A 9,640-nucleotide genomic window follows, 5' to 3' on the forward strand; every position below is an offset into this window, starting at 1 on the left:
AGTCTCTATAGACCAGCTGGAGGGAGTCCCTATAGACGAGCTGGAGGGACTCCCTATAGACGAGCTGGAGGGAGTCTCTATAGACGAGCTGGACGGAGTCTCTATAGACGAGCTGGACGGAGTCTCTATAGACGAGCTGGACGGAGTCTCTATAGAAGAGCTGGACGGAGTCTCTATAGACCAGCTGGAGGGAGTCTCTATAGACGAGCTGGACGGAGTCTCTATAGAACAGCTGGAGGGAGTCTCTATAGACGAGCTGGACGGAGTCTCTATAGAACAGCTGGAGGGAGTCTCTATAGACCAGCTGGAGGGAGTCTCTATAGACCAGCTGGAGGGAGTCTCTATAGACCAGCTGGAGCGAATATCTATAGACTAGCTGGAGGGAGTCTCTATAGACGAGCTAGAGGGAGTCTCTATAGACGAGCTGGAGGGAGTCTCTAAAGACGAGCTGGAGGGAGTCTCTATAGACAAGCTGGAGGGAGTCTCTATAGACGAGCTGGAGGGAGTCTCTATAGACGAGCTGGAGGGAGTCTCTATAGACGAGCAGGAGGAAGTCTCTATAGACGAGCAGGAGGAGGTCGTCTCTATAGACGAACTGGAGGTCGTCTCTATAGACGAACTGGAGGTCGTCTCTATAGACGAACTGGAGGTCGTCTCTATAGACGAACTGGAGGTCGTCTCTATAGACGAACTGGAGGTCGTCTCTATAGACGAACTGGAAGGAGTCTTTATAGACGAGCTGAAGGGAGTCTTTATATAGATGAGCTGGTGCAGGAGTTTCTATAGAAGCGTTATGTAGGGAGAATTTCTAAGCGAGCTTTAGGTAGTATTTATAGATGAGCTGTAGAGGTATTCTTCATAGATGGGTTAAAGTGGGTCTCTATGGATGAGCTTTGGAAACGAGTCTTCATAGACAAGCAGTAGAGGGACAAACGAGCTATTGTGGCAGTCTCTGATCGGATTCTACGATTGGAACTTTTTTTGAGCCGATAAAAATGAATATTTTGCAGGAGAGGCTATTTATTACATTGGGCGCCACTAAAATAAAATTCCGAAGCCTGGAAAATGGGCAGGGTGGTCCCGCTACTAAAGCCTGGCAAGGATGCCAGCAATGGCGAATCATACAGGCCAATTTCGCTTTTGTCGTCAATAGCAAAGATTCTCGAGGCTTTACTCCTCCCCAGTATCAGAGGAAGCTATTCAGTTGCTAACTGTCATCACGGTGTCCGTCCACTACATAGCACTACAACAGCATTGCACGCCATATCCAAACAAATCAGTCGAGGACTCAACCAGAACAGGCCGTGCCATAGAACAGTAGTGGTGGCTCTCGACCTATCAAAGGCCTTTGGTACGGTCAACAATACCACGTTATTCGAGGACTACCCTCCGGCCAAGTTTGAAACGTTGGATAGTCAACTATATGTGTGGACGCCAGTCGTACGAGGAATTCCAGAATAAGAAGTCCAAGGCTCGTAGAGTGAAACAGGGAGTTCCCCAAGGTGGGGTGATATCTCTGGAACTGTTTAACCTCTACCTTTCCCGAATTCCGCGTTCTCCAGACGGCATCGAGATCGTAACTTATGCGGATGACTGTACGATCATGACGTCGGGTCCTGCAGTTGATGACATATGTGTCAGGATTAACAGCTATCTCGCGAATCTTGCTGCCTTCTTCAATGCAAGGAATATGAAAATATCCGCCACTAAATCGACGGCCACACTATTTACTGCGGAGATGTGAACACAGTTGAATGTGCAGGTCGAGGGGCACATAATTCCGACCACCAATTACCCCAAAATCCTTGGGGTCACATTCGATAGCATGTTCAAGTCTTCCGCGCAAGCTACAGTTATCTGCGATAAAATGAAAAGTAGGAACAAGGTAATCAAGGCGCAGTCAGCATAATCATATGCTTTCGTTGCAGTACCTGCTTGGGTGTTATCGTGGAAGTCACCCTAACCACCATATGGTGGATAGAACTCCCGAACCCAGGCATGTCAGGATGGACCTGCATGATCTACAGAGAGAGGTCCAGCGATATAAGAGAGAGCCCCTAGATCATGAAGCATACATTGGGCGCCACTGTAATGAAATCTTTTAATGTTTGACAATTTTACCAATGCTTGTCTTTATAGACTTAAAAAACGTAGAGCTATAAGGGGTTCGGCCACCCATTTTCAACTCTCAGAGGAATCTGTGATAGGATACCCTTGTACCATAAAGCAATTACCTTCTAGGTAACATTTTGGGGATAGTATTTTCAGACGTTTGAGAATTTTTGTGTCAGCAGAAATATTTGTTTTGCCGTAGAGGCAATTTATTACATTGGGCGCCACTTTAGTAACGTCTTTCAATTCGTGGCAATTTCAGCTATATTTGTGGGGTTTCTTCTAAAAACATTGGGGGTCAAGATGTTTATGCCCCCTGGTGCCCCTCTCATCATTACTTGTACTAGTAGTACTAGTTTTGCAGGGGAGACAATTTATTGCATTAGGCGCCACTGCAATGAAATCGTTTAATTTTTGGAAATTTTACGAATGCTTGTCTTTATAGACTGTAAAAAACTTAGAGATATAAGGTGTATGGCCACCCATTTTCAACTCTCAGAGGAATCAGTAATAGGATACCCTTGTACCAGGAAGCAATTACCTTCCAGATTGCAATAATATAGGATTTGGATTTTCAGACTGCAGAAATACTTGTTTTGCAGTAGAGGCAATTTATTACCTTGGGCGCCACTTTAATAATGTCTTCCAATTCTTAGCTATTTCATCTACACTTGTGGGGTTTCTTCTAAAAACGTTAAGGTCATTACTTGTGCTAGTAGTACTAGTTTTGCAGGGGAGAAAATTTATTACATTGGGCGCCACTTTAGTAATGTCTTTCAATTCGTGGCAATTTCAGCTATATTTGTGGGGTTTCTCCTAAAAACATTGGGGGTCAAAATGTTTATGTCCCCTGGTGCCCCTCTCATCGTTACGTGTAATACCCTAGTACCAGCCAGTAATTGTTATGTCCGTAAAAATTCATTTGACGTCTCTATGTGTGGCATCTCTGTATTTCGTGTATTGTCTCATATCTCCAAGCCCAAAACTATTGTCAACAATACAATGTGGACAATTTATTTAATTCGATTGAATTAGCATTGTTGTACGCTATTCACTTAACATATTAATCCGTTACCCTACAATGTACGAGTGTATGAAGATGTTCTTCACAAAACCGGCGGGCAGGGTGTTTCAAATTGGAAAACCATAAATGAAATAAAAAAAGTTTTTTTTTATGGGAATTTAATAATTAGAATCATATTCCAAATCATAAGCCAACAGTGAGAGGAACTTGAAATTGTGCATCAAAAAATAAGGTTAGAAGGTATTCCAATATTCGTCATTATTCTGTCGGCCACAAATATTTTTTTTTTTTTTATAAATCTTGATTTTATGTAAATTGTTTTTATTTCTATTAATATTATAACTAGTCATTGTGTTCGCTTTTTTTTTTTTTGTTGCTTGGCATAATGTGATTGTTGTTATTATTGTTCTTGAACTTGTAAAATTCAATTTAATAATTATGAGAAATACGTACTTACGTTCATTGGATTCAAAGAAATGGTCATAGACATTGGAATAAAAAAAAAATATAGCAGTGAGGCACGTATTGTGGATTCGCTGTAAAAAAGCTTTTTTTATAGATTTTCAAATTATTTACAAGAAATACAGGGTGAGATAATAATAAAAACTACAAAAAAGTCAAACGCCATAATTTTTACATTTCTTTATATCCTACACCACATAGTGGTAAGGGTATTATGTCTTTGTGCATTTGTTTGTAACAGGCAAAATGAAATGAGTTAGACCCATAGTTCCTTTTGATGATCTGCATAGAATCACATTCTGAGTCGATTTATGCATGTCCGTCCGTCGGTCTTTCTGTCCGTCCGTCTGTACATGTATTCTTGTGAACAAAATGCAGGTCGCATTTATTATCCGATTGAGATGAAATTTTCCAAACAACATTTGTTTGGCCCAACGACAAACCCTATTGAAATTATATATATTTATTAATTTTATATTATATATAAATTTTGTCATTCCCCGAAATACTCATGTCAGACCTAACAAAGTATATATATTCTTGATCAGCGTAAAATTTTAAGACGATTTAGCCATGTCCGTCTGTCTGTTGTAATCACGCTATCTTTTGAACGAATTGCGATAGAAGGCTAAAATTTTGCACATATGTTTATTTTGCCAGTAGGCAGGTTAAGTTCGTAAATGGGCCATGTAGGTCCATGTTTTCATATAGGCCCAATATAACGGTACCTCCCGATATTTGGTATTTTGATGATTTTAGCGACATTATTCACCGGAATTGTTTCAAATTTGGTGTTTGAAGTTCGTAATGAATACTACAGCCTAAGGCAGAAAATTGTCTTTACAGGTCCAGGTCTTCGTATAGGCACCATATCTCAGTACCTCACTGTATTCGATATTTTGACGAGTTTAAGTACAATACCCACCGAAATTGTTTGAGATGTCGTATTTGAAGTTCGTATTGGATGCTATAGCCTGTGACAGAAAATTGCCTATGCTGTTCCAGGCCTTCGCACAGCTCCGGTATAACGGTACCTCCCTATATACGATATTTTAATTATTTTAGCGACATTATTCACCGTTTATTTCAAGTTTCGAATTTGAATATTGCAATGGTTTATGACTAACAACATAACGGCTATATTTGGTATTTTTAAAATTTTAACAGAATTTTTTAAGGATTTTATTTTTTTGAAAATTTCCAAATTCGTTCCAAATGGTGGAGGGTATTCAAAGTTCGGCCCGGCCGAACTTACTGCTTTTTAACTTGTTAATGCTTATTTTCTAATGGGATACCCTAGTAGCAGGAAATAATTTCCTACCCTAAATGGAGCTTGGAGTCTTTAAGGACTACATATGGGGAATATTTATATAGAATTTGGAGAGAGTCTTTTTAGATGACGTGTACTCAGCCAAAGATTGGAATTTTGTGTTAACCAATAGAAAATACGTTGGGCGCCACGGCATTATTGGTCAACTCTTGGCAATTTCAACTATGCTTGTATGGTTTCTTGTAAGACCGTAAATCTACAAAATTTGTATAACACCCTAGTGTCCCTTTTATCATTATTTGTGATGAGATACCCTAGTACCAGCCGGTAATTACCTTCCTTAAATAGTTCTGAGAAATTTTTTGGGGGAGTATACATATAGACTACGAATGGGGAGCATTTATAAAGTATTTGGAAACAGTCTTTTCAAATGAGTCAACGATTGTGCGAGTCAATAGAAATGCTTGTTGAGCAGGAGAGCTTATTTATTACATTGGGCGCCATTTAGCTATGCTTGTGAGGTTTTTTTTTTTAAGACCGCAAATGTACAAAATTTCGATTACTCTGAACATAAAATGATAGAAGAAATGTTTCCCAGAACTAAAAATATGCAAGTGTTGTCCATTGAAAATGTGTGTATGATCAGGTTATTGACTTTTTTAAATATGTCCATGTTCAAATATATGACAACAATTCCAACAAATGTTCAACACATGATGCAAATTAAACGTTCGCAAATATTGCCCAAGCTACAAATATAGATTTGAGTCGCTTGACATGTTGAGCAATATCGCTTATGCAAAAATACAGCATCTGCAATTTGTAGCATAGATTTGTCTATGCTTTTGCCAATGTAGCGCGTGCAACATATGCCACAAGACATTCATATCCATAACTCAAATGTAGCAGACACGCATGCGCTATTTTGGATGATGAAAGTAATTCTTAGGCTGTGGTTTGTGGCAATATTGAAAAAAATCTGCAATATTGTAATTGCCAAACATGTGGCGAAGACGTCTTTGGGATTGATGACATTATGTGGTTCATTGTCCTAATAGAAGCAAGAACAAGTATTTAAATGTGGGTATTTGCTGCATTAAACATATGCAAAATATACCACAATCACATTTTGTACAGTCGGAAATACATTTATATTCATAGATGAACATATAGGAACACTGTGCAACAAAATTCATGCTTTTTTCAATACTTGCTGGAAAAATCCAGCTGATTATAAAACATAGAGCTAAAAATAGAAGACCTGTGAAAATTTAATTGCGTACAACGATGCTAATTCAATTGAATTACATAAATTTTCCACATTGTGTTGTTTGACAATAGTTTCGGCGAGTTATGAGAAGAAATATTCCGGACATAACTCTAATTAAGAGAGGCAATTACTGTCTGGTTCCAGGGTATCTCCTCACAGGTAAAGATAAGAGGGACACCAGGAGGAGTCAAATCATTTTGCATTTTTACAGTCTTAGAAGAAACCCCACAAGCTTAGCTAAAATTGCCAGATATTGACAGTGAAGCCCAATGTGTAAAATTGCCTCTTTCTGGCAGAAAACCCATTTATATCGTGTCACACCAATTCCCAATCTTTGGCTCAGTGTAACTCATCTGAAAAGACTTAACCCAAGTTATTTATATAAATACTCCCTATGTCTAGTCTATAAACACTCCTCAAAAACTCGTCCAGCACAACTTAAGGAAGGTAAATTCTTCCTGGTACTAGGATATCCCATCACTGACAACGCTGATGATGGGTGGTACAATGGAGTATTTTCCGGGTTTTCACAGTCTATAAAGGCAACCGACATGTATAACTGAAATTGCCAAGAATTAAATATTATTACAGTGGCGCCCAATGTTTTAAGTTGCACCTTCCTTGAACAAAAGCCTTTTCTATCGACTTATTTTTTTTTTCTCCAAGACTTATGTCAATCTTATATAAATGATCGCTATATCCAATCTATAAACATTCCTCCAAAAGCTCATTCAGCAGTACTTAAGGAAGGCAAATACTTCCTGGTACTATGATAACCCATCACATATATCGCTGAGAGATACCCTCCACCATTTGAAACGAATTTGAAACTAAAATCCTCAAAAAATCATCAAAATATCGTATATAGGGAGGTACTGTTATATCAGAGCTGTGCGAAGACCTGGACCTGCATAGACAATTTTCTGTTATAGGCTGTAGCATCCATTACGAACTTCAAATACGACATTTCAAACAATTTCGGTGAGTATTGTACCTTAACTCGTCAAAATACCGGACATAGGGAGGTACTGGTATATGGGGCCTATACGAAGACCTGGAGCTGCATAGACAATTTTCTGTCACAGACTGTAGTTTCCAGTACGAATTCTAAATGCGTAATTTGCAAAATACCGAATATAGGGAGATACCGTTATATTGGGGGCCATACGAAGACGTGGACCTGCACAGACAATTTTCTGTCTTAGGCTGTAGTATTCACGCGAACTTTAAATATCAAATTTTAAACAATTCCGATTAATGATGTCGCTGAAATCATCAAAATACCGAATATCGGGAGGTACCGTTATATGGGGGCTATACGAAGACGTGGACCTGCACACGTCTGTCATAGGCTGTAGTATCCATTTCGAACTTCAAATACCAAATTTGAAACAATTCCGGTGAATAATGTCGCTAAAATCATCAAAATACCGAATATCGGGAGGTACCGTTATATGGGTGCTATATGAAAACGTGGACCTACATGGCCCATTTACGAACTTAATCTTCCTACTATCTATCTCAATTCGTTCCAAAGATAGCGTGATTACAACAGACAGACAGACGGACAGACAGACAGGCGGACATCGCTAAATGGACTTAGAATTTTACGCTGATCAAGAATATATATACTTTGTGGGGTCTGACATGAGTACTTCGAGGAGTTACAAACGGAATGACAAAGTTAATATACTCCATACTATGTATGGTGGAGGGTATAAAAACGCATAAGCATAGCTGAAATTTCCAAACAGACCGATTTAGTTGTAGTGGCGCCCAATGTAATAAATTGCCTCCCCTGGCAAAACAAGCATTTCTATTGACTCTCAGAAGCTCCCAATGGTAGACTCACTCCAACCCGTCTTTAAAGACGTATGCCAATCCTATATAAATACTCCCGATACCCAATCTAAAAACACTCCGCCAAAAACTCGTCCAGCATTACTAAAGGAAGATAATAACTTCCTGGTATCAGGGTACCCTACCACAGATTTTTTACAGTCTATAAAGACAACCGACAAATATAACTGAAATTGCAAAGAATTAATAGATTTTAGATTGCTTTCCCAGCAAAACAAGCACATTTCCATCGACTCACTTCAGGCCGTCTATAGAGATTCCCTAAACATGTCTATAAAGGCCTGGGGTTAAATTCTATGTCGTATTTTATATCGTGACAATTTAAATCGAAATGACTGGAGTTTAACATTCGGTATTTAGTTGCATTTTATCAAAATTAATTGCGATCGACATTTTTTCCATATCTAAAGTGAGAATATTGCCCCAGCTTCAACTTGCCCATGGTCCCACCCTTCACAACTAGTGTATAGACTCCTTTCAATGCCCGGCCACAACTCGTCTGTGGAGACTCCCTCTATAACTCGTCTATGAAGACTCGTTTTCAAATATCATTTATAGAGGACGTCTATAGAGACTAGTCTTCCAGCTCGTCTATAAAGACGACCTCAAGCAGTTCGTCTATAAAGACGACCTCAAGCAGTTCGTCTATAAAAACGACCTGCAGCAGCTCGTCTGAAAAAGACGACCTGCAGCAGCTCGTCTAAAAAAGACGACCTGCAGGAGCTAGTCTAAAACAGGACGACCTGCAGCAGATCGTCTATAAAGACAACTTGCACCAGCCCTTCAATAAAGACGACCTGCACAAGATTGTCTATAAAGACTCCCTTCAACTCGTCTACATAGACTCCATCCAGATCGCTTTTGGAACTGTTTTTCTGACGTATACTTAAATGACTTATACCCCCGCATCTTTACCACATAGCGGGGAAAGTTCACCGCTTCTATAATTATAAAACCTCCACTATAGTGTGTCATTCCGTTTGTAACACCTCGAAATATACATTTTATACCCCACAAAGTATATATACTCTTGATCAGCATACAATTCTATGTCGATTTAGCTTCCGAACGAAATGAAGTAGGTTAATGTTTTACTCAAGTGTATATTATGTCTGCAGGACTTTTGGTATTGAAAATGGACCATGTAGGTTCAAGCTTTGGTAAAGGCCCCATATAATGTAACTCACTCTTTTCGGTAGTTTGGTGATTAAAGCGACATTATTCACCGGAATTCTTGGTATTTGGTATTTGATGTTGGTAGTGGATACTACAGCCTATGACAGAAAATTTTCTGTGCAGGTCCACGACTTCGTATAGCCCCATATAACGGTACCTCACGATATTCGATATTTTGATGATTTTAGCGACATTATTCACCTGAATTGTTTCAAATTTGGTATTTAAAGTTCGTAATGGATACTACAGCCTAAGACAGAAAATTGTCTGTGCAGGTCCATTTTTTCGTATAGCCCCATATAACGATACCTCCCTATATTCGGTATTTTGATGATTTGAGCGACATTATTCACCGAATTTTTCTCAAGTTTCGCATTTCAATGTTGAAATGGCTAAAAAAAAATCTTATGACAGGTCTACGTCGTCATATAGGACCTAATATAACGGCTACATTCGCTATTTTTAA

Source organism: Musca domestica, unplaced genomic scaffold (assembly GCF_030504385.1).
Source record: "Musca domestica strain aabys unplaced genomic scaffold, Musca_domestica.polishedcontigs.V.1.1 1, whole genome shotgun sequence".
NCBI lineage: Eukaryota > Metazoa > Arthropoda > Insecta > Diptera > Muscidae > Musca > Musca domestica.